The 23,487-nt window shown below is 33.1% G+C and overlaps 1 long non-coding RNA gene across 1 annotated transcript in view; it reads right to left on the reverse strand.

Annotated features, from left to right (window-relative positions):
• Positions 1-23,487, reverse strand: part of LOC141553976 (uncharacterized) — a 198,456-nt gene that overhangs the window by 15,328 nt on the left and 159,641 nt on the right. The gene's annotated exons all lie outside the window — the stretch shown is intronic.

Here is a 23,487-nt window from a genome sequence, read left to right on the forward strand (position 1 = left end):
TCAAAATGTGTTTTGTTATGGTTCTTCTGACTTGTGTATTTGCCCTTCCCAATTTCTAGATAGCTCTAATATTTTCTAAAGGAATGCCTGGGAGTTCTTTATTTCATCTAAGATTAATTTCTGCTTCTCTCTCTTCCCAGACTTATCTCCTCCAACCCCAATCACACATATAATTGTACTTAGTTCTAGTGGGTTTTTGTGTTTTTTTTGGTTGAATTTTTGTCTTCTGGAATATCATATTCCAAGCTCTACACCCTTTTAGAGTGGTGGCTACTAAATTTTGTGTGATTTCTAATTGAGGCCTCTTATTATTGGGATTTTTTTTCTTTTTTTCTGTCTGCTTGTAATTGTTTTTTCTTTGATCTTCAAGATCTGGATTTTGGTTTTACTATTCCTAGGAGTCTATTTAGAGTTTTAAGAGACGTCAATAGATTCCATTCTCACTTGGCCCTCAAGGCTATAAGCAACAGCTTTGTTAGTTCAGGGGGTGCAATGCATTATAAACTTTAAAGAACTATTTAATGCTAGATTTTTTATTTATTATTATTAAGCATCTATTACATACCAGGCACTAAGCTAAGCCCTTTGCAAAAATTTTTCACCTAACATCTCTGGGAGGTTAGTGATATTATTATTCTTTTTTATAACTGAGGAAATGGAAGTTGACAGAGGTTAAGTGACTTGCATAGCATCACACAGCTACTAAGTATTTGAAGCTGGATTTGCACTCAGGCCATCCTGAATCTAGGCCTATTTATCTATCTATCTAGTGCCCATCTCACTTGGGCAGATATTTTTAAAGAGGGTGCCCTTGAGACCTACCATATTCACTCATTTTTAAAAATCCTAATAATGAACTATGAGAAGAAACTTTGAAACCTACAAAGTTAGCATCTGTATTTCTAGGACCTCAGGTCCTAATATCCAAATGCTCCAAACTCAGGTTATTTCCATTGTACTGCCCTGCCACATGTTTAACAAAATAATTTACTGATAAATAAGTTTAGGAATAAATTTTTAAAAGAATTTGTGGAATTTGTCTTAGAGATTCTTTTTTTTTTTTTTTTTAAAGCAGTTATTCTTATCTCTTCAGGCTGATTTCATTATGTTTCTGTGTGAAATTAAGTTAAGTAGTGTACTAGATAAAGTCTAAAGGTACCTTTTCTGTTACTTTACTACTAATAGTTTGGAATGTTTTATAAATAAGTATTTTAGATTGTGCCTGTCATCAATAAAATATGACAACTCCCATCCTCTAGTTTTTCTTAGTACCAATTTTCCCCCAAGTGTTAACATAACTTCTTTGAAGGACATTCTTTTCCTGCAAAGTTAAGCCCAGAATGAGAACATGAAAGTATTTGATTGATCCTCTTTGATAGGCTGCAGTTAAGACTTTTGGGGGAGGGGGATATGGTCAATATAAGAATTAGTTTTATGATATTATGTATGGGAATATATAGTTTAGAGTAAGAAACAAGTTAAGATTTTCCAGGGAACAAGTTAGAGGTAATGGGAACATTCTAACACTAATTCCAGCCTTTGCCTGCCACTCCCTAACCTTGACAGATCTTTTATACTTCAAGTAACAAAAAATCAAAATGGTTTCTCAGATATCTTAAAAACTAGATTAGCCTGCATATAAGTGGAATTTCTTCCAGTAAAATGCTTTTAATTGCTATTTTATCTTTTTCAATTAGCCAAATATTCATTGAAATTTTAAGCATTTGACACTATTTGGGCTTGGTTGATAATATCTATCAGGCTGCATCCCTTGTCTCATCATCATCATCATTGTTAGCATTTATATATCACTTTAAAGTTTGCAAAACAATTTACATGCATTATCTGATTTGATATATACAAGTCTGGTAGATGGGTGTTTTTCTTAGCCTTTTTTTCAGATGAAGAAAACAAGATGCATAGAAGAAAAGTGACTTTCCCAGAATCACAAACTAGTCAATGTTTGGGACTATGTTTAAAGTCAAGTTTTCTTGACTTCAGGCCCAGTATTCTATCAGTTGTATCATGTAGGTGAAAGTTTCCCTGACACATAAACTCCTTGAGGGCATGAACTATTTCATTTTTGTTTTTATGAACTATGATTACATAAGCAAATATAAAACAATTTGAGAAAGGAGGGAACAATATCAAAAGGGGTCATAAGGAAAAGCTTAATGGAAGAGTTGATTGATACCTCAGCTGTGCCTTTAAACACGGATAAATATTTTGTGAAGCAAAAATGAGGAAATGTATATTCCAGGCATAACAGATAGTTAATGTGAATGAACAAAATAATAAGTTCAGGAAAGAGATAGCAGTCACTTTAGCGGGAATACACAGTTCATAAAGGAGAATAAGTCTGTTAAAGGAGACTGGAAAGAACTTGTGGCTGGATACGTTAAGGTATGTGTATTGCATCCTGGAACGATCAGTTCTGCACTAGCAGTAGCAATTATTGCATAATTTTGTACTAACAAGAATATTTTGGTAGCTGAAAGAGTATGAACATTTAAGAAGGGAAAGACAAACAAGCAATTACATTGGTCCAAAGAGATGCCATGAGAAGTAAAATAAACTGAAGTGAATAAAGAGAAGGGGAGAGATGGTGTAGTAAAATTAACAGGACTTGGCTAGCTTGATTGCATATAACATATGATGGAAAGGAAAAGTCAAAAATGACTGAAATTATAAGCTTGTGAGATTAGGAAGTTGGTGATACTTTGAACAGCTTAAGGGAAGTTTGAAATGGAGGGGAGCTTGAGAGGAAAAAATTTCCGATTGAGATTCCTTTGGGTGCATAAAAATTAAAAGTATAGCAGAAAATGGGATATATTGGATAAGATCTATAGTGAAGGATTAGGGCTAAATGGATAGATTTAGGAGTCACCTGTTCAAGAGGAATAATTAAACATTTGGAAGTGGGTAACTAAAGGAGAGAAAAGAGGGTCTTTATACAGAGCTTTAGGGGATAATACACATGCAAAATAATATGAAATTTGTTCTCTGTTTTTAATGAACTTAAAATCTTGTTGAAGATGTACACATGAAAGAATCATTAATAACTCTCAACAAGAAGTTATAATAAGAAAGTACAAAGAAAATAGATGTTATTATAGTTCATAAGAAGGAAAGATTATACAGATGTATTTATCTACCTAACTTTAAAAGATAGACTGAATTTTGAGAAGGAAAGGAAAGGAGCACATTTGAAATGCTAAATGACATGAGCAAAAATATAGAGGTGGGAAAGTATAAAACACTTCTGTTTAATTGCTAATGCCTGCTGGCAAGTAATTCTGATTAGGATAACCATGACTATGATAATGATATTTGATGACTTTTTCACGCAGAATCAGTCCTTTAGATAAGATAACTCTGGTGGCCAAGAAAACTTTTAAGTCAATAAAAATACAAAAAAGGAAGGAAACAAGTTAAGAACTTATGTACCTGTTGCTATATTAAGTGCTGGGGACATAAATACAATAAAAAATTACAACAATCCCTGACTTCAAGTAGCTTATATTTTAATGGAGAAAACAATATACAAAATGAGAAGTGAAAACAAGAGTAGAGTCAGGAAGAGAATAAAGTCTGTTTAGCCCAAACTGCAAAAAAAAAATGAAGGCCATAAGAAGATCTCATCAATAGAGAGGCCGGACTAGCAAATGGATATTCCTAGGCTGAGAAGAAACACAAATTATGGTTGGATATTCAAGGACAAGGAGGCCTTCAGGGCTGAGGGAAGGATAAGACTAAGAAGAAATATCAAATAGACCAGGTTAAAACTGATATGCTGAAACCGATTAGGTATATGAAAGTTGATCACTAGCATAATTGATCATTAACAGTCTGTGATTTTTCAGCTTATAATTATTAATTAAGTAAAAAAAAAATTTTTTTTAAATCTAGCTGAAATTTACTATTCTGTACTTTCTGAAAAGAGTTCTGGAAGAAAAAAAATCCATTTTCACAATGGCAGGGGAATATCTTGGAGTGACAGTTTTGGAACTGACTTTTTTAACTAATTTGTTTGGTCAATTAATTATATAATACTTCATCTAAATTTCACTTGTCAAAGTGAAAATCAACAATAAGAAATCTTCTTTATGTTAACTGAAGCCACAAAAAATACACAAAGGTCAATTCATTTCTCATTTCTTTCTTTCTTTTTTAAAAATAAAGTTAATCTACAAACGACCAGGGGAATGTCATAGATATAATATGTAATCATTATAGCAAGGTATATATGGCAAAATCTCTCATTTGCAATTAGGTAACAGAGTGATAGATTTGACAGAGTCAGGAAGAGAATATTTCATATTCTTCCCCATACATTTATTAGCTGTATGATTCAAGGAAAGTCACTGAAACTTTATTTGCTTCCTTTTGTTCATCTGTAAAATAATAATAATGATACCAACCTCACAAAGTTGTTATGAAGATTAAATGATAATAACATATATAAAGTGCTTTGCAAATCTAACAGCACTATAGAATTATTATCTATTAGTTCCTTGTGTACAATATGAAGATATTTGAGCTGAAAGAATCATGACCACATTCATATGGGGGCTTCTAGTTATGGAGATCAAAACTTATGCATAGTCTCTCATCATGAGTGCTTTTTCCATAGGAAATGCAATCAAAATTTTTGAAAGCCTCTATTAATTGATGATAGAGTTAGTGTAAATTTGTCAATGTAAAGGCATACCTTTTATGTCTGGTTACAAGGCAATGTTCTTGGTTTACTATATCCATCAATGACTTGAATGAAGATGTGAAAAATATACATCAAACAACAAAACCCACAGATAGGGTCAATTAATGTACTCTCTGATAGAAGTAATATTAGTTTTTTTGTGTGTGTGTTTTTTTTCTCAAAAGGTTAGAGCAATGGGATCGAAACAAGATGAAACTAAACTAGGATAGGTACAAAATCTACGTTTACATTGAACAGGTATATAAGATAGGACCTAGGAGAGCATGACCTTAAAAAAGATCATCTAAAAATCTTTCTTGGCAATAATCTATCAACAAGTATTTATTAAGCACCTGCTAAGTGCAAGGCACTGTGCTAACAAATGTGGATACAAGTTCAAAGAATGAAACAGAATGAAATAATCCCTACTGGTAACAATATGACATAATGGTTGAAAATGCTAATGTAATCTTCCATATTTCTATGATCTCTTATTCCTGGGTGTAGTTAATATCCTTCTCTGAAGTAGATAACAGCCACTCTTTTCTTAGTAGTTTTTTTTTACTTTGTTGAGAAACATTCATCACTTTATGTCCAATCTTCCAACAATGAGCCTCTCTTGAACTTAGCCAGGCAGGCAATCAGATAGATGACAAATATACTGTTCATCTTCAGGAAATATTTGAAGTCTATTTCACTTGTTAGGTGTTTCTAGAGCAGGAGCTCTTAATACTTTTTTTGGTCTGTGCCCTGATGCCCTTTGGCAGTTAGGACTTCTTGGAATAACTCATACCTTGAAAAATGGTGTGATCCCTAGTACTGGATACATTTAGGCAGAGAATGGATGATTATTTGAGAGGGATATTGTATAGAAGATCATTGCATTGGCTAAAAGATTGAACTAGGTGGTCTTAAGGTACCTTCTGATATTGTATGATTTTATGGAAAGAAAATCTAGAAAGTTGGACATAAAAGGTTATGGATAGCAGAAAGAGGATGTTCTATATAGCCAGAAAAAAAATAATTGCAAGTTTTGGAATATAGCCAGAAAATTTTCTACCAACCTCTCAGAAATAAAGCCAAATGGAATGTAACATGATTCCTTATTCTAAATGACTATAGTTATAGAAATCTTCCAAGTTGTAGGAAGAGGTAACCAGAAACGTATTCTTTTACTGAAATAGGTCTCTTTGTACTCTTGAAATTAATTTAAACTTTCTCTCTGTGTTATAGATAACATAATCGAATTATTTTATTTTCTATTCTTGCTACAATTCTGTACTACTTTCTTAGTTGCTAAGATTCCTAGATGCTATGATTTATTTTTGGTTGTCATCACTGTCAAAACAAATTGCTCTCTATACTTATTTACAAGTATTAGGTACTGTGGGGGATGCAATAATGAAAAAAAGAATATGAATAGCATCCTTACTTTCAGTAGAGATTTTTTTCTACAAAGAGTGAATATTCATATTTTTAAAAATATCATCTACTCTTATGAAATGTTCATTATTACTATAACAAAAAACATCAAGATATCAAGGCTATTCAGTCAATGAATTTCCAAATGAATAAAGCTGGTACCTTTCTGCCCAAATTATTTCCAATCTGAAAATTTAGTTTCATGTCTTTTTGGATCACAAAAGTAACTCACTAAAGAGACAAATATAATTAATAATATAGCTAGGTCTCAATTAGTTCAAATAATGGATCACCTAAGGTGGTCACAAATATTTGAATTTACAGTATTTGAAGTTGTAATTATGTAAAATTTGGTATTAGTTCCAGCCTAATGGAAATATGCCATGCAAATTCTTATAATGCAATTGCCCTAGGGGATTCGTCATTTGCATTTGTCAGGCCCTAAGTGCAATCACTTATGAAGAGCTTTCCTACTATGGCAAAGTACTTTGAAGGAGTCACAATTATTATTCACATTTTACACATGAGGAAACTGAGATTGAGAGGTGTTAATAGACTTGTCCAAGGTCTTATTTGTAAGAAGTCTGAGACAGAAGTCAAATATAGTTTCCTGGCTCCAAGTGCAGCATTACCTTATTAACAAACCTAAACTAAAGAAAATAAATGACAATTTTAAAAGACCTTATTTTTGAAGTGCTAAAGGTACTACTTATACTATAAACCACTGTTATTAACTTTAACTTTCAGTCCACAGATCATCTTACAAAATTATACAACTTTTCTCCTTTGCACATGAATGAGAGCTAGAAAGTTAAAATTTAAACTCTCTTATGATGACTCCACAATTTAGGGAAAACTCCCTAAAATTCTGCCCTCAGATACAACACAGAGAGCTAGAGTTGAATAATTAAATATACATTGATAAGACCTGATAGAAGAGAACTTTGAATTGATGTATGAAATCTTCATAAGAATGGTCAAGAATCACTCCATCTTCAGGATGTTTTTAAATTTTTGATCACCAAGTTCCATTCTCCTTCCCACTCCCTGGACACTCCATAATTGCTCATATTGGTTGAATTAGTGAAATTGGATTTACACATTGAGTAGAGGAAACTATTTAAAAAGATATGTAATTTATATGTATCATGAATTTCTATGAAAGCTTTCAATAATGTGTATGTCTATCAATATTTCCTACAAACCCCTCTAGACAAAAAAATACACATATGTATTTTAATAATATTGGACAATATTGAAAACATTTTCTCAGAAGAAACTATAAATCAGATTGGAATAGTGTGAAATATCATTTCACATATAGAGTACTATATGATAATTAATCTATTATATATATAAACTATATATTATTTAAATCTATATTTTGGTACTTTAAAGAGTATTAGACTTTTACTTATATTAAAGCCTCTGAGATATTGAATCCTCATTTTACTTAATAAATTACATCTTCTTTAAAACAAAAAGGTGATGGATTGAAAAATATTTAGCTCAGTCATGCATAATTGATAGGCTCCCTAGTGCAAATAAGTGTCTAATAAATAATTAAATTTAATCTCATTATGAGTTTTCATAATGGGATAATTTAATTAAATGAAAGCTAAAGGGTTTCTAAGGGTTGAAAGACGCTAATGTTGCTATATTTGGCTAATGGTCTGGGGATACTATAGGGAAGAAGGGTAATTCACAAGGGTGCATGCATTATTTAATGAAGCCCTTTGAGATGGAATAAAGGACAGATCAATGATAAGTTGTCATTTTATCATTGCTTACAAAGCACATTTAAACAACCTAGACTACATTAAAAGAGGAAAACATATATTCTCCCAAAAAGCAATACTGCCTGCTTAGCAGGTCTTTTAAAGGATAGTAGTAGCTGCTTCTGTAAAACAAACACTAAACACATGCATCTACTTATGATGCATATTTTTCATCAGCAATTGTTGTATTGGCTCCTATGTCTCTAAGATCCTTCCTTTTGTCTGCTACTCAAAAGGAAAACAAGTAAAGTCTAACATACTACTATTATACTGTTAGGTCAAGACTGTCTCTAAGTGAAAGTTATAATGGATACAGCATGTATATCTGATACTAAAAAATTGATAGTTGAGTCATGTGGGACCCATTAACAAGCTTTTTGAGTGGGCAGAGTTTTGTGCTCCAAGTCTCTTGAAGCACTTAGCTGGACTAGAATAGTAAAACCTTAGAGCCTAAGCTGTTATCTCAGTTATAGGTGAATCTTTATGAATTAATATGAACAATGGAAGGAAACATCCTCACATCAGATAGAAAAGAAAGCAATGTTTAGTGAGAAGTACAAGCACCACAGTGTTTAGACTAAGTTATCCTAAAAGCTATTCTCTTCAAGGGAGGCATTTTTCCTAACAAAAGTGTGGCAGAATGACAAGGAATTGACCAAGTACATTTATTTGTTCTGGAGAAACCAATGACAAATTCATATGTAGGGATTAGGGTTAAATCTGCATTTGGAACAGCAGCTAGTAGTATATCATAGTGAGCATCAATTGTCAGCCCAGTTATATGGATAAATATAGCAGAAAAAATATACTGGGTTTAATGTCAGAAGATCTGCTCTATGTACATGACCTGCATATATGTCTTTCCTCTTTCTGGGCCAATAATTTCTCATCTGAAATATGAAAAAGGTTTAAGAGATGATCTCTAAAATTCCTTTCGGCTCTATATCATAATAGTCTCACCTACTTTCTCAGGATAAACATCTCAACTCCTTAAAGAAGAAGAACAAAGTTTTATATAAAATGTACATAATAATATTATCCACTTCCTCGGGATGTTGTGAGGGACAAATGAAATAATATTTGTAATGCACTTTGCATAGTGCCTGGAACTTATCAGTCCCTGAAATGCCTGTTTCCTTCCCTTTTTTCTCTCCTTTCAAAGAACAAAACCAAAAAAACTTATGTTTTCATTTGTAGGAAGTAAGAAAGGAACTGGATGAATATTCATTAATGATATCAAGTAAGTTTGTCTAATTATAGTACTATTAGAAGAATTAGAACTAAAGCAGCTGTCCATAGACTGAGGATTTGTGAAACAAATGGCAGTATATTAATTCAATACAGTAGAGTATTATGATATAATAAGAAATTATGAATATGAAAATACAGAAAAACAAGATTTATATGAACTGATGTGAAGATAAAACATATCACCATCCCTGCAACATAAATGGAAAGATATAAAAAAAAAATCAAAACCAAACAACATTTTTATTGACAAGTTTCATCCTGATGAAGCAATACAAAAATGCACTGTACTACTGGAATCCTCAATACTTTGTCTGATTTAGTTGATATATTGGTTAGTTATACTGAATTATTTTTTTCTCTCTGTATATGATTTTGTATTTTATTTTTGTATTGCATTGTATTTTATAGGAAATAGTTCTTTGATTAGGAGAGGGAGAAAAGTTGGAGGGCAAAGGTGATATAAAAGCAAAACATTCTTCTTTTTAAAATGTTGCTACTATTGGAATAAGTTAATTTGAATTCTTGTCAAATTTTTTTTCTTGTTTTTGTCAAATACTCATGATAGTCATTGAACTTTTAAGTTGGGAGAGACCTTAGAAATAATCTTAAAAACAAATTTTGTAGAATTGGAGACTTTAGGGAAAATTTAGTCTATTCTACTCATTTGCTCCTAGAATCTTTTCAAAATTTTATTTCTTCTCAGCCTTCCCTTAAGACTAGTGCAGGATCAAAGGGGACCTAGAACTGATGAGCTAGTGTTACTGCTGCTGCACCTGCAAAATTATTTCTATCTTTCTTCCTCTTTCCTTTCCTGGAGCTGGCAGACCATGTGCTTTAGTATTTTCTAAAAATAGTAAATGTATTGAGTGTGAAGCAGGCTGAAATTGGAGGCAGGGGACTTGTATTGGAATCTCACCTCAGACATTTCATAGCTATATGCCTTATGTTCTTAGAAACCTCAGTTTTTCTCATTTGCAAGATGTGCCACCTAACTTATTCAGAGGGTTGAAGTAAAGAAAGTACTCTGGAAATGCCTATATTATTGGGGACCATTTTTATTATTATTAATGCTATTTATCTCCTTATAAATAAAATTATTGTCATAGCCCATGGCTGTCAAATAAAATCTCTTTTGAGTTTAACTCAAAAACTAATAGTTTTAAATGATAATTTTAAATGTCAGTTTATCTCTAGAATATTGAGGGTTTTGCTACTTACAAGTAGTTATAAATATCCTACAGCTATGTTCTCACTTGCACAAACTGATTTCATCTCAAAAGGTAGAATTTAGCTAATTAAAGCAAATAATATGGTGTTCCATTCAGTTCTTCTGTGCCCCCAATTCAGTCTGGATTGTCTATAAAATCAGATAAATCATTGAAGAGAGTTTCTGTACTCCCATAAATTTGGTAGTTTTCTGATGATTTTAATGAAACTATTTTAATGGTTATTAAAAGCCCTTTCATAGTTTGTTTTAAAACTATTTTAACTTTTGTATGCTTTGGTCTTTTGTCCTATTTTTTGGATTATGATTTGGTTCTAAAATGTTGTCAAAAAAGATCAGGGAAAATTTGAATCAATATTTTACTTAGTTTGAAGACACATTATGTTTATAATTATTCAATACTATTCATCATATGACACACAATTAACTATGCCTTACCTGAAAAAAGAAAACATGAGGGAAAAAAATTCATTTTTCTAGTTATCATTTCATTGTTATCTTCTTTCATTCAATGAGATTTATTACAGGATTCTTAGAATGTCCAGGAAGGAAAGAAATAAGTATGTGTTAAGCACCTACAGGTCAATGTTTGTGCATATTTATTCTGGGGGAAAAACCCTAAGTAATTTTGGTTAGGTTAAAGAATTTTTCTTTGGATATTTGGGTCTTCTCTCTTAGCCATTTTTATTTATCTACATTTAGGTAATTTTCCTTGTAATAAGACTTTATAATGCAAATGTTGATTATAATTTTAATCCTCTTCAACCCCATTTCTAAAACTTTTTTTTTTCCATACAAAATAGTTGAATTATCACATTTATTTCTTATCTCACTCGTGTATGGAAGTCTCAATGTAAAACAATAAACATATCCTAGAAAGTGAGTTGGAGAACACTGTCAAAAGTGATTTATTTTGGGAAATATTAAAACAACTTTAATAGTTTGTCATACCATATGTCAGTAGGGACATGGACCCCAAGGACAAAATAATGCTTCCATTCACTTCTAAAGGACATTTTCTTTGCCTGAAACACACATCTCACAGCTCCAACTGCTGAAAACTTTTTCTTCTTTCGAAGCTCAGATCAGATCATATGAAATCTATTCTGAGTCCCAACAGCTTCTTTGGCATGTATCCCTTTCTCTCCAGTCATATGGAATGCACCATTGTTCAGGTATACAACACATTTCCCCTGGACTTTTAGTCTCCAAATGGGCTATCCTGCTTCCAGTTTTTCTCTCCTTAATCTATCCCATACTTAGCTGCTAAAACAATTGTCCTAAAAAATAGATCTGAACACATCCCACTTTAGAATTTTCAATATCTTCCTATTACCTCCAAGATAAAATGCAAACTTTTTGGCTTTGCATTTAAAGTCTGCATAGTGTGGCCCCAGCCTATCTCATTAGACGTGTTCCCCTCCACTCTCCTTGAGGCACTCCCTGCCATCTTGTTCTTTACTTTGAGGATTCCATCTACCATGATTGACTTTATGTAGGATTTCTTCTCTACCTTTTAATAACTAACAAGTGCCCTATAAATGGCGCCTCTTGTTGTTAAGTTGTTTCAGTCATGTCCTACCCTCCATGACTCCATTTGGAGTTTTCTTGGCAAAGATACTGGAATTTTTTGTCATTTCTTTCTCCAGCTCATTTTACAGACAAGCAACTGAAGCAAACATTGTTAAGTGACTTGCTTTGAGTCCACATCTAGTAAATATCTGAAGTTAGATTTGAACTCAGAAATATCAGCCTTCCTGATTCCAATCCCAGTGCTCTATACACTGTGCCACCCAGCTACTCCTAAAGTACCAATAAGCTGGCACCGATTATGTAGCAGACATTGTATTAAGCAGTTGAAAAATATTATTTCATTTGATTCTCAAAAGAGCTCTGTGGGAGAAGTACTATTTTTATCCTCATTTTACAAATGAGGGTCCCACATATGCTGAGTCTCTGTGGCCAAATTTGAACTCAAGCCTTCCTTATCCTTATTTTTCTTCAGCTTAGAAACTACCTTCAATGGGAAATCTTTTCTGATTCTGTTAGTTATCAATGATCTCCACTTGTTAGAAGCATCATATATTATTTCTACCTTACATGTTATAATACTGGGATTCTTAACTTATGGTGCATATTTAGTTTTCAAACAGTTAGCAAAATTGAACAGAAAAACATCATTATTTTCACTACTCTCTAACTGAAATTCAGAATTTCCTTCAATTATAAATTTAAAAAATTATTAAGAGAAGTGACTCATCAGCTTCATTAGACTATCAAAAATGTCTATGACACAAAACGTATTTTAAAAACATCTCTCTCAATGGAATGTATGCGCTTTAAGAAACAGAAGAATTTTTTTTTGGATCCTTAGCATTAGTTACACACTGCTTTGCCCATGGAAGGTGTTTGAATAAGTACTTTTCAAAGTAAAAAGTGAGTTTTCTCATCTTCCACTTGTGATAGCCCTGTTTAGATTGTTTATTAGTCTTCATCATATCCTTGTTATATTCAGGGTTGTTTATAAAGGCCTAATTCACCCTATTAGACTCCACAGAGTAGACAATTAATAATTGCTTGTTAAATTCATTTGATTTATATTCATATTAATATTTAAACTCTCTCCCTGGCCCAAGGACCTAGCTTAATAAAACATAAATCCCACATAAGTGCAAACTCATTAAAATAAACACTATCCTCAGAGGGACCATTTTTCTTAATAAAATGGCAGAAAAATGTCATCTTCTAACACAGCTAGAATAGGATGTAAGTGAAATCCGTAAACTTCTTTTCTTGCTGTGATCAATGTTAGTTCCTGTTGAACTTTCTGCCTGCTAAGATTTTTCATTTTGTTTTGTATAAAGAGAAAAGACTTTCATGGTGTCTAGTTCTCACCCTGGTCTGATTGATTATTTCCTCAGGTCTGCTTAGCTACACATTACTTCCTACTCTCCAGACTAAGGGCAGTGAGATCAGGGCTACTGGTATATAGAGAAAAATCTCTTAAAGAAAACACCATGGATTCCAGAGTTCTATTAAGAGAAAAGGGAACTTGGGAATGTAATAGGCTGCTTTCAAGATAACACTTTTAAAATGTTTCTCAGTGGGAAAAAAAGCCAGCCATCAACTCTTTTAATGTAAAGCCAAAATAATTGGTGTTTTTCTTTTGGTAAATTAAATAATAATAAATGGAAATCCCTATTTTTGAAGAAAAAAAGCAAAGAATTTTTTCCTTTGCATATGCTGAAATATAGATTCACCACTATATAAATTCATGTGTATTATTATTATTATTATTATTTATTACATAAGCTTTTCAGGCAGGAAAGACTTCATTTCTTAGCTTCTGTTTACTTGGAAAATTTTGATGTCTCTATTATATGATATAATAAAGTAAAATGATGTTTTTCTTCAAGCCTGTAGATTAGAAATAAGTATTCTTTCCTGATTTGTTTGGTTAAAATTATATTTGAAATCTTTTTTTGAAAAATTAAAAAAATACTTTCTGACTTATAGAATTTGGAATTGAATAATCATTTATATAACATCTACCACATGCCAAGAATTTTGCTAAGCACTTTACAAATATCTCATTTGATCCTCACAGTAAATATGAGAGAGAGATATGATAATTATTCACATTTTTCCAATTGAGGACACTGAGGGAAATAGAGGCTAAATGATAGCAGATAAGTGACTGAGGCTTATTTCCCTTGCTGGTTTTGTGTGTGTGTGTTACTAAGTTCTAAACTTAACATTTTTACTTTAAGTCTGAATTTTCTCTAAGTTATAAAACAGTTAAATGGAGGAAATATTACAATTTCTTTATAAGGATAGGAACTAGATCTGTGATTTCAGTGGTGTAGGACTATTCAAGTAGAGAAATTCCTTGTATCAAAATAGGTTGGTACCTTCTTTGCCACATATAGTCTTACATAAAGGTTGTCTAGTTAAGTGAGAAATTAAGTGACTTACCCAGGCTCACACAAACCTGTACATGTCAAGAAGAGGACCTTGATTGGGATGGGGGGAAGCATTCTGATATTTTAAAATATAAGATCTTTTATCCTTATTAAATATTCTGATGATTAAGAGGGAGGGGTGATTTTGCAGGATACAGCAGAACAATTAAGTCACAATTCAGGGTAACCTAGGCAGGACAAAATAGGGAAACTGAGTCAGGATCCTTAGGGAAAATGAGTCAGGGCAATAAAAGAAAACTGTGGCACAACATTGGTCAGTGATTGTTTTCTATCAGAAAACATACTTAATATAATTCCAAGTGATTTTTAAAATATTAGAGGAATATATATGAATCTAAAGTTAAAACATCATATATATATATATAAATGATTGGCAATCTCTTTTTAAAAAAAACTACTATAAAGGACAGAATTATAAAGAAAATGCTATTGGTCATAAGATATCAATGACTCTTTCCCTCTAATTGTGCACAGCTTCTATTGTACCACAAAATGAATGCAAAGAGAAAATGCTTATTTACTTTTACTAATGCTAAAAATAAAATAAAAATAAAACCTCAAAGGCTACAACCTGTGAGAATATTGTGTAAGGAACAACATGAACTATACAAACTCTCTTAGTACAGGACCTTCTTATTGTCTATTTCAACCCTACTCAATGGCCTAGTTACCTCGATCTGAATTGAAAGCTTGCTATTAAATTTAACAAAGAACATCTGTTTTTCATTTGAGGTGCATTCAACTGTTCATTAAAGTGTCCTAACTCTGTCTTTTTTTTTTTTTTTTTTCTGTTTCACAATACTTTGCCTTTCTAATAGTCTTGCAAGATCAGAATGTGACTTAAAAACCTCAGAGTCATTGTGGCATTTCCTTAGAAAAATGCCAGGAGAAACATGAGAGAAGTGAAAAATCTTAAAGAAGTTCAATAGCAGTTTCTACAGTTTACCTTTTCCATACTTCCTAGGGGTGTTTATTTTCTACAATTATTCATCTAGGCTTCACTGAACCTGAATACTAATAAATTTCAAAAAGTGCAATGAGAGGCCTTCCTTTCTGTCTGCAGGGAAGCTGAGGAAAACTCTGAGCTGATCTGTAAGTTATTAGTATTAGCACCTTTGATGGAAGTATTTGCTTACCTTCCACAGCAAGCCATATCAGGTCAAAATAGTGTTAAAGAAAAAGGTGCAGTATTCTTTAATACTTACATCATATCTGCATAAATTATATTCCTGGCATGCCAAAGGCATAATTGTGTGCCCCCAAACTTTGTTTTTTCTTCATTTATTATATTTATCAAATAACTATAAAAAGAAAGAAATTCTTATAATCCACTTAAAACAAATAGCTGAACTTTGCATTTTCTAAACTTGTAAGCTCACTGGAGAAAAAAGGAAATACCTTTAAATTAATATCTCTACATACACATCAATGTAAAACATTAAAATGTTTTTTAAAACATTTGTATCTCCTAAGGCAGTAATGTGTGAAATTCAAATATAACATTTGTTCTATGTTTTTATATTTTAAACAATGTTAAGGAGATTGTCCATGTATATTATTGAACAAATCAGGACAGAAGGAGACCAGGGAAAAAACATTTACTAATTATCTATCATTGGTCAGGCATTGTACTAAGTTTAAATAGTAACAAGTTACAAATAACTTTCTCATTTAATTTTTACAACTATCCTGAAAGATAGTTGTTATTATCATTAATATTTTATAACTGAGGAAACTGAAGCAGAAAGGGGGTGAGTAGCCCAAGAAAACATAGTAAGCAGCTGAAGCCAGATTTGAACTTGGATCTTCTTAATCTAGCATTGATTCTATCCAATAAACTAGCTCCCTGGAATTCATATTTAAGTAAATTCATGACAATTCATTGCTATCTGGTCAATCAGTCAAACTTTTATTAAGTACTTATTATGTGTTAGACACTGTGCTAAGTACTGAGGATGTAAAGAAAGGCAAAAAGTACCTGCTAATCAGTAGTTTGCAATTTAATGGTAAGGAAAATTACAAACTATGTACAACACTATATGTACAAACACATACACATGCACACATGCAAGCAGCTAGTTGGTGCAGTGTATAGAGCATTTGTCCTAAAGTCAGGAAAACTCATCATCTTCCTGAGTTCAAATCTGGCTCAGTAGCTGTTTGACCCTGGGCAACTCACCTATATTTGCCTCAGTTTTTTCCATCTGCACAATGACCCAGAGAAGGAAAAGGCAAACTATTGCAATATCTTGCAATATCTTTGCCAAGAAAATCCTAAATGAGGGTCACAAAGAAATAGACATAATTGAAATGACTGAACAGCAACAACATAAGTTTTTTTTTTTTTTACTATATATGTATGTATACATTTTAGCTGGAACTTGAAGAAAGCCAGCAGTCAGAGATAACAGAAACATCACAAACATACAGCAGTAGAAGAGGTGGTAGTGGCAGAAATACCTACATTCATCCATTTATTCAATAAGTATTTTTCATGTATCAGACACTGTCCTAGATTCTGGGTATATAGGCAAAATTGAAAAAGTGAAAAAGTTGATGCCTCCAAAAAGCTTTAATTCTATTATATACTTCCAGAACATTTTGCTTTAGCAAAATTTAGTTAGGAGAAATGCAACATTTATGGTAAAAAACAACAACAACAACAACAACAACAACAACAAAAAAAAAAAAACAGAAAAAAAGAAACAAAGGAAGAAAAAGTCCCTGCCCAAATCAAATCTTGATAAGTCACACAAACAACTAACACAGTAGTACATGATAAATACATCAAAGAGATGCATTCAAATATGCATAACAAAGACTTTATAGTTTATAAGAATGTTAAAGAGAAAGCCCAAAGATCAACCTAGTATATTTCATGTAATTTAATTTTAAACAGAGTTTTATATTTAGGGGTTTCATTTTTTTTTATTCTTTATTTAACTTATTCAGAGTCTGAGGGTGGGAATAGACAGAGGCTATCTAGCACAAACCACTTTTCCGAAAAACAGTCCTCTCTGCCACAACACTTCAGAATTTGTTTGAAAACTTCCAATGAGGGAAAATTCACAGAAATTCATTACCTTTTAGTTTAATACTATTTTTTAAATTTTAATACCTTAAATATTAAATCTACCTCATCATAGATTTGCCCTATTATTCTTATTCTGCCTTCTGGGGCCAAACCAAACAAGCTTAATCCCTCTTTTAGCCAAATCCTTAAAATGTCTAAAGACAGAGATGACATAGTCCCATTCTCTTCTCAAGGAATTAATCAACCAACAAATATTCATTAAGCATCCAGCTTGCAGCAGGAACTGTACCAAAGGCTAGAGATACAAGTGCAAAAAAAAAAAAAAAAAAACAAAAAACCAGAAAAGAAATAATCTTTACTCCTAAAAAATGTATATCCTAATGCAGGAAATAAGCATGTTCATGGACACATAGATATATGTGCATGTACATGCAGAGGTATGAATTTGTAAGTATATGTACATATATATAATATGTGTGTATAAAGCATAAATATAAAGTGAATAAATGCAAATATATACAATGTAGTGTAATACAATGTTGTTAGGAAGGATCAAGAAAAGTTTATGGAAAACATGACAATTGAGATGTGTCTTAAGAGAAGACTATGAGATAGAAGCAAGGAGGGAATGCCTTATGGGCATGGGACCAGTGCAAGGTATAGTGATGGCCTTTGCCAATGTGTGAGGAGCAGAGATTTGTGAAGAGAAGAAAAAAAGCCAGTTTTTCTGGATTACCAAGTGTGGGTAGAAGGGGAATAATATCCAAATGAAGCTAGAAAGTTAGGTTGGACTACTCTGGAGAGTAATTTGAACCATGCCCAAAGGGTTAAAAAAAATGCATGCTTTTTGATCCAGCCATACAACTAGATTAGAGAGATTAAACAAAGAAAAGAAAGAACTTATGTGTACAAAAACATTTATAGCAGCTATTGTTTGCGGTAAAAAATTGGAACAAGGGGATGCCTTTCAATTAATGAATGGTTGAATAAGTATATAAATGTAATGGGATATTATTGTACTAAAGAAATGATGAGCAGGATGCTTTCAGAAAAAAAAATAAAGGCATATTAACTGATGCGAAGTGAAGTGAACAGAACCAGGAGAATACCATATATGGCAATAGCAATTTTGTATAAAGATCAACTGTTGTTAGGATTACAAGGTGAGAACTCAGATTGTCTAAACAATTCTCTGGCTCAGAATTCACACCTTTGTTTCAGGCCTTTGAAGTGAGTTACTTCTGAAGTAGAGTTTACATGTTTAAAAGAAGTTTGCACCTTTAAGAGGAGCAAGTTCATTGGTTGAAGTATTTCCCCAGGCCCCATTGAGTTCTCACTAGCCCATTATCTTCAAGGATAAAAGAGGCAACATTGAGCCTGGAGAGGAGTCTGGCTGGGAGATTGAGTTGAGATGGCAGGATAATTTAGAGACAACTGGACTTTTACAAACTGTGAATGACAGTTATTCTCAGCAATACAATGATCCAAGACAAATCTGAAGAATATAAGATGAAAAATGCTATATTTCCAGAGAAAGAATGAATTGAATTTTAATGCAGATTCCAGAATGGTTTAAAAAAATAGCAAAACTTTATTTTTCTTGGGTCTCTTTGTTTTTTACAACATAACTAATATGGAAATTTTTTTTGCATTATTACACTTGCATAACATATCAGATTGCTTATTTTCTTAATGAGGAGGGAGGAGAGGAATAAGGGTAGATTTGAAACTCAAACTTTTAGAAAACAAATGTAAAATACTGTTTTACATGTAATTGAAAAAATCAATTTCTTAAAAAAAGAAAGAAATTTAGGTAAGAACATAATTATGTTAAGGACTTAATGTCTAAACAGAAGAGTATATATTTTATCCTAGAGACAACATGTCATTAAAGTTGACTGAATGAAGAAATATTATAGTCATATATGTTTGTAAGAAAAATTACTTTGGCAATAATGTGTAGAATGGGCTTGGATGGTAATATATCTGGAGCAGAAGATCGACTGAGAGCTTGTTACTATTAATTTGAAGGAGAAGTCATGAGAGCCTCCACTAGGGTGTACTTGCATGAATGGAGAGAGGGGCTAGGTTTGAGAGAGTAGAAAGGCAAGATTTAGTAACTTATTAGAAATATAAAATGAAAGGAGAATGCAGAGTCAAGGACAATGCCACTTATAAACTAGAAGGATACTGATTAACTTTGAGTGATAGGAACAGAGATGTTTGGAAGAGAGAAGGGTTTGGGAAGAAGAATCATGAGTTCAGTTTTTGACATGTTATTTCACCAAGGGCAATTAGTAAAATGGGACTAAAGCTCAGGTGAGAGATAGGCCCTGGGACATTTATTCATATGTTTGTATTTGTGTGTGTGTGTGTGTGTGTGTGTGTGTGTGTGTGTGTGTGTATACATACATACACAGACACAGACTTTCACACCAAATGAGTCAGGGAAAGAGGAGATCTATGACAGAACCCTGAGGAACACCTAATATTGGGGGCATTATATGGATGATGAAATCAGCAAAGGAGTCTGAAAAGGGATAGTTAGAGAAGTAGGAGAACTAGGAGAGACTGATAGTACAAAAGTCTGAAGATAAAAGTGAACAAACAATAGATATAGAGGATGATAATTTGGGAGATAGAAGCCAAAGAGTTTTTAAAAAACTTTATTAAGTGCTTATTATTTTCTAGGTATTGTGCTAAGAAGCCCTAGGAATACAAATAGGATCAAAAAGAAAAGCAAGAATGGAAGAAATGATAGAGGATTCAGTTTCTTAAAAAAAGAAGAGGGGATAGGAAGGATTAAGTGCACATGAAGAAAGCAAGAAAGGCCACCTCTTTCTGAAAAGTGGGAAAAGAGAGCAGGAAATGATGTCAATGGAGTTGTGAGATAATGAGAAGAGAATGAGGAAAAAGGGATTTAAAGTAGACTCAATCTTATCAGCTGAAAAAGAGTGATGAATAATTGTATAAAAGGTTTTTTTGGGGAAGGAAAGGTTTGAAATTGCTTCTGTGTGGATTTAGATAGGGAATCAATTCCGGAGGAATAAAAGGCCTGTCTTGTAATAGTGAGGGACCAATTGTGGTTAGATACCAAGAATTTGTCATGTAACCAACTAGCATAATTATGAGACTTCCTCCAATTCCATTCAGTGGCTTGTGAGTCAGAGTGGAAGAGGCAGATTCTAGGAATAATTCATGACTGAGGTTTGGCAAAAGATGAGTGATGGTAGGAATGAGACCAAGGAAATTGAGAGTAGAAGATAGTACAGAGGGCAGTTAGGTGATATGGTGGATAAAGCACCAGTCCTGGAATCAGGAGGACCTGAATTCAAATATGAATTCAGGCACTTGATATTTATTAGCTGGGTGATTCTGGACTTGTCTCTTGATCCTGATTGCCTCATTTAAATGGATAAATAAAATAAAGATATTATAGAGTCAAAATGGTTAACTATTGGGTTGAAATTAGAAAGAGAGGAAAGTGAAGTTAAAGCTAGGGTTCTGGACTTAGAAAGTACTAAGGGATAGAGGGATAGAAGGATTTGATGAGGCAGACTGCTAAGGCATAGGGAAAGGTTATGGTCATATAGAAGACTGTCAGATCTTTTAATCAGGAAAATAGAATACATATAGGAAATGGTGAAATCTAATGATTGAATAGCACTATGTATGAGCAAGAGAGAGTGATGAAGGTAGTGAGGATTTGAGGAATTATATAGGTTGATGGAGCATTCATGAAGATAATAAAGAAAGGAGAAAGGAAATGAAAGAAGAAAGAAGGAAAGAAAGGAAAAAGAAGGAAAGAACAAGAAAGACAGAAATGGAAGAGATGGAAAAGGAAGGAAAGAAAGGCAGGGAAGAAAATGTAGGAAAGCAAGGAAAGAAAGAAGGAAACAAACATTTGTTAAACACTTGCTATATGCCAATTCCTATGCTAAGTCTTTAAAAAGTTATCATCTCATTTCATCCTCAAAGCAACTCAGAAGATAGATGGTATAAGAATTACCATTTTACAGTTGTGGAAACTGAGGCAAACATGGTTAAATGACTTGATCATGGTCATATAATTACTAAGTGGCTAAAGTTAAATTCTTATTCAGATCTTCCTGAATCCAGGTCCAACACCCTATTCATTATATAATTTAGCTGCCTCATAAAGTATAGTCTTTTAATACAATAACAGAAATTGAAAATCCAGAGAAAGATGATCGAGTGTGCAGTCTAATGAAAGAGAGAGAGTCCTTAAGAAGAGGATAATCACCTGTGGATCTGTATATTATTATCAAAATAATTTGGGCTCCATGTCATCAATCAAGATCCCATTTCTCAGTTGCTTTTGTTTATGCCTTCTTTTGGGTCACATCCCCTCTAAAGCACTTCAAAGGCACTGTCCTATCCTTTCTTTTCTTCTCTTTCTATGCTATTTGACTTGATCTCATTAGCTCATTGAATTCAGTTATCATATCTGAATTGATGACTCTCAATTTTATTTATTTAACCTTAATTTCTCTCTTGACTGTTATATCTTCAATTGCTTGTTAGACATTTCAAACTACTTGTCTGAAATTCAACATGATTCAGATGGAACTCTTTTCTCCCAAAACTTTTACACTTTAGAACACAAAACTTGAGAGTGCCAACATGTCCAGGAATTGAGATGTAGAAACAAAAGGCCAAAGAGCAAATGATTTAATATTACTGATGCTAAGATGAATGGTGCCCCATATTTTAAGCCTTAGGCTTAGAAACATCTAAATTGAATCATGTCTAAATCCTTTTGGATTCTAAGTCGATAATTTCATTCTATTGAAAGCAGTGGGAATCACCATGATTTTTTGAGTAGGAGGGAGGGAAGGAAAGAAGGGAAAAAGGGAGGAAGGATGGAAGAGAAAGAAGGAAAGGAAGGAGGAATGAAGAAGGGAAGGAGGAGAAAAAGGAAGGAAGGAAGGAAGGAAAGAAGGAAGGAAGGAAGGAAGGAAGGAAGGAAGGAAGGAAGGAAGGAAGGAAGGAAGGAAGGAAGGAAGGAAGGAAGGAAGGAAGGAAGGAGAAAGGAAATTTATTAAGAGATTATCATGTGAGACCATGTGCTGAGCACTTTACAAACTTCTCATTTGGTCCTCATCAAAAACTTGGGAAAGGTATTACAGTATCTGAGGTTGGATTTGAACTCAGTTATTCCTGATGCTAGGCCCAGCATTCTATCAATTATATCACCTAGAACTAAAGCATGAATTGTTAGAGTGGACGCTAGGAATGTTGAGACCAGTGAGAAGATATTTTTAAAATAAAATTGAATTTATTGCTTGTTTAGCTATGATAGGTGGGAGTATATGGGGTGTTCAGAAAGGACTAGCACTTCTGGAGTGAAGGCTTGCTGAGTCCTTTTCAGAGCTGCTCATCTACCTCTGGATTAGAGCTGGTATTTTAACTTTTACAGGGGACTCCAAGAAGCTGTAGAATACATATTAGCCACAACCTTATAAAATTGTTTTGGAAAATGGGCTAAACCAGATTGAGGATAATCTGAAGGTGATTTGGTAGGCAGTGTCTATCCCAAGTATGTGAAGTCTTCCCCTAGTGGAATAGGTAGATGAGAACAATTTGTTCCAACAGCCATGAAGGTGGCTGAAGCAGGTACTGAAGCAGGTACTCCACATAGAACTTGGTGCATCCCAGGCCATTGCCAGTTTTCTTGATGTTTGTGTTGCCACTGAGCTTTGATGACTTGGGAAAATAAACCCAATTCATGCATGAGTCAAGGTGTCACCCATGATGTCCTTGATCCTTTTCAAAAACAAAGGACCAAAAAATGATAACAATGGCAGTAGTTATGGTATGTGAGAAAGAAGAAATTGCTTTACTTAAAGTTTTTTTCCATGGGTGATTAGGAGAATGCTATTAACTAAAACAAGGCAGCTAGATGGTGCAGTTGATAGAAAGCCTGGCCTAGAGCCAGGAAAACTCATCTTGTGTTCAAATATGGCCTCAGATGCTTACTAGCTGTTTGACCTTGAGCTAGTTATTTGACCCTGTTTGCCTCAGTTTTTCTTATCTGTAAAATTTCTTATCTGTAAAATTAACTAGAGAAGGAA

This window comes from Sminthopsis crassicaudata, chromosome 1 (assembly GCF_048593235.1).
Source record: "Sminthopsis crassicaudata isolate SCR6 chromosome 1, ASM4859323v1, whole genome shotgun sequence".
NCBI lineage: Eukaryota > Metazoa > Chordata > Mammalia > Dasyuromorphia > Dasyuridae > Sminthopsis > Sminthopsis crassicaudata.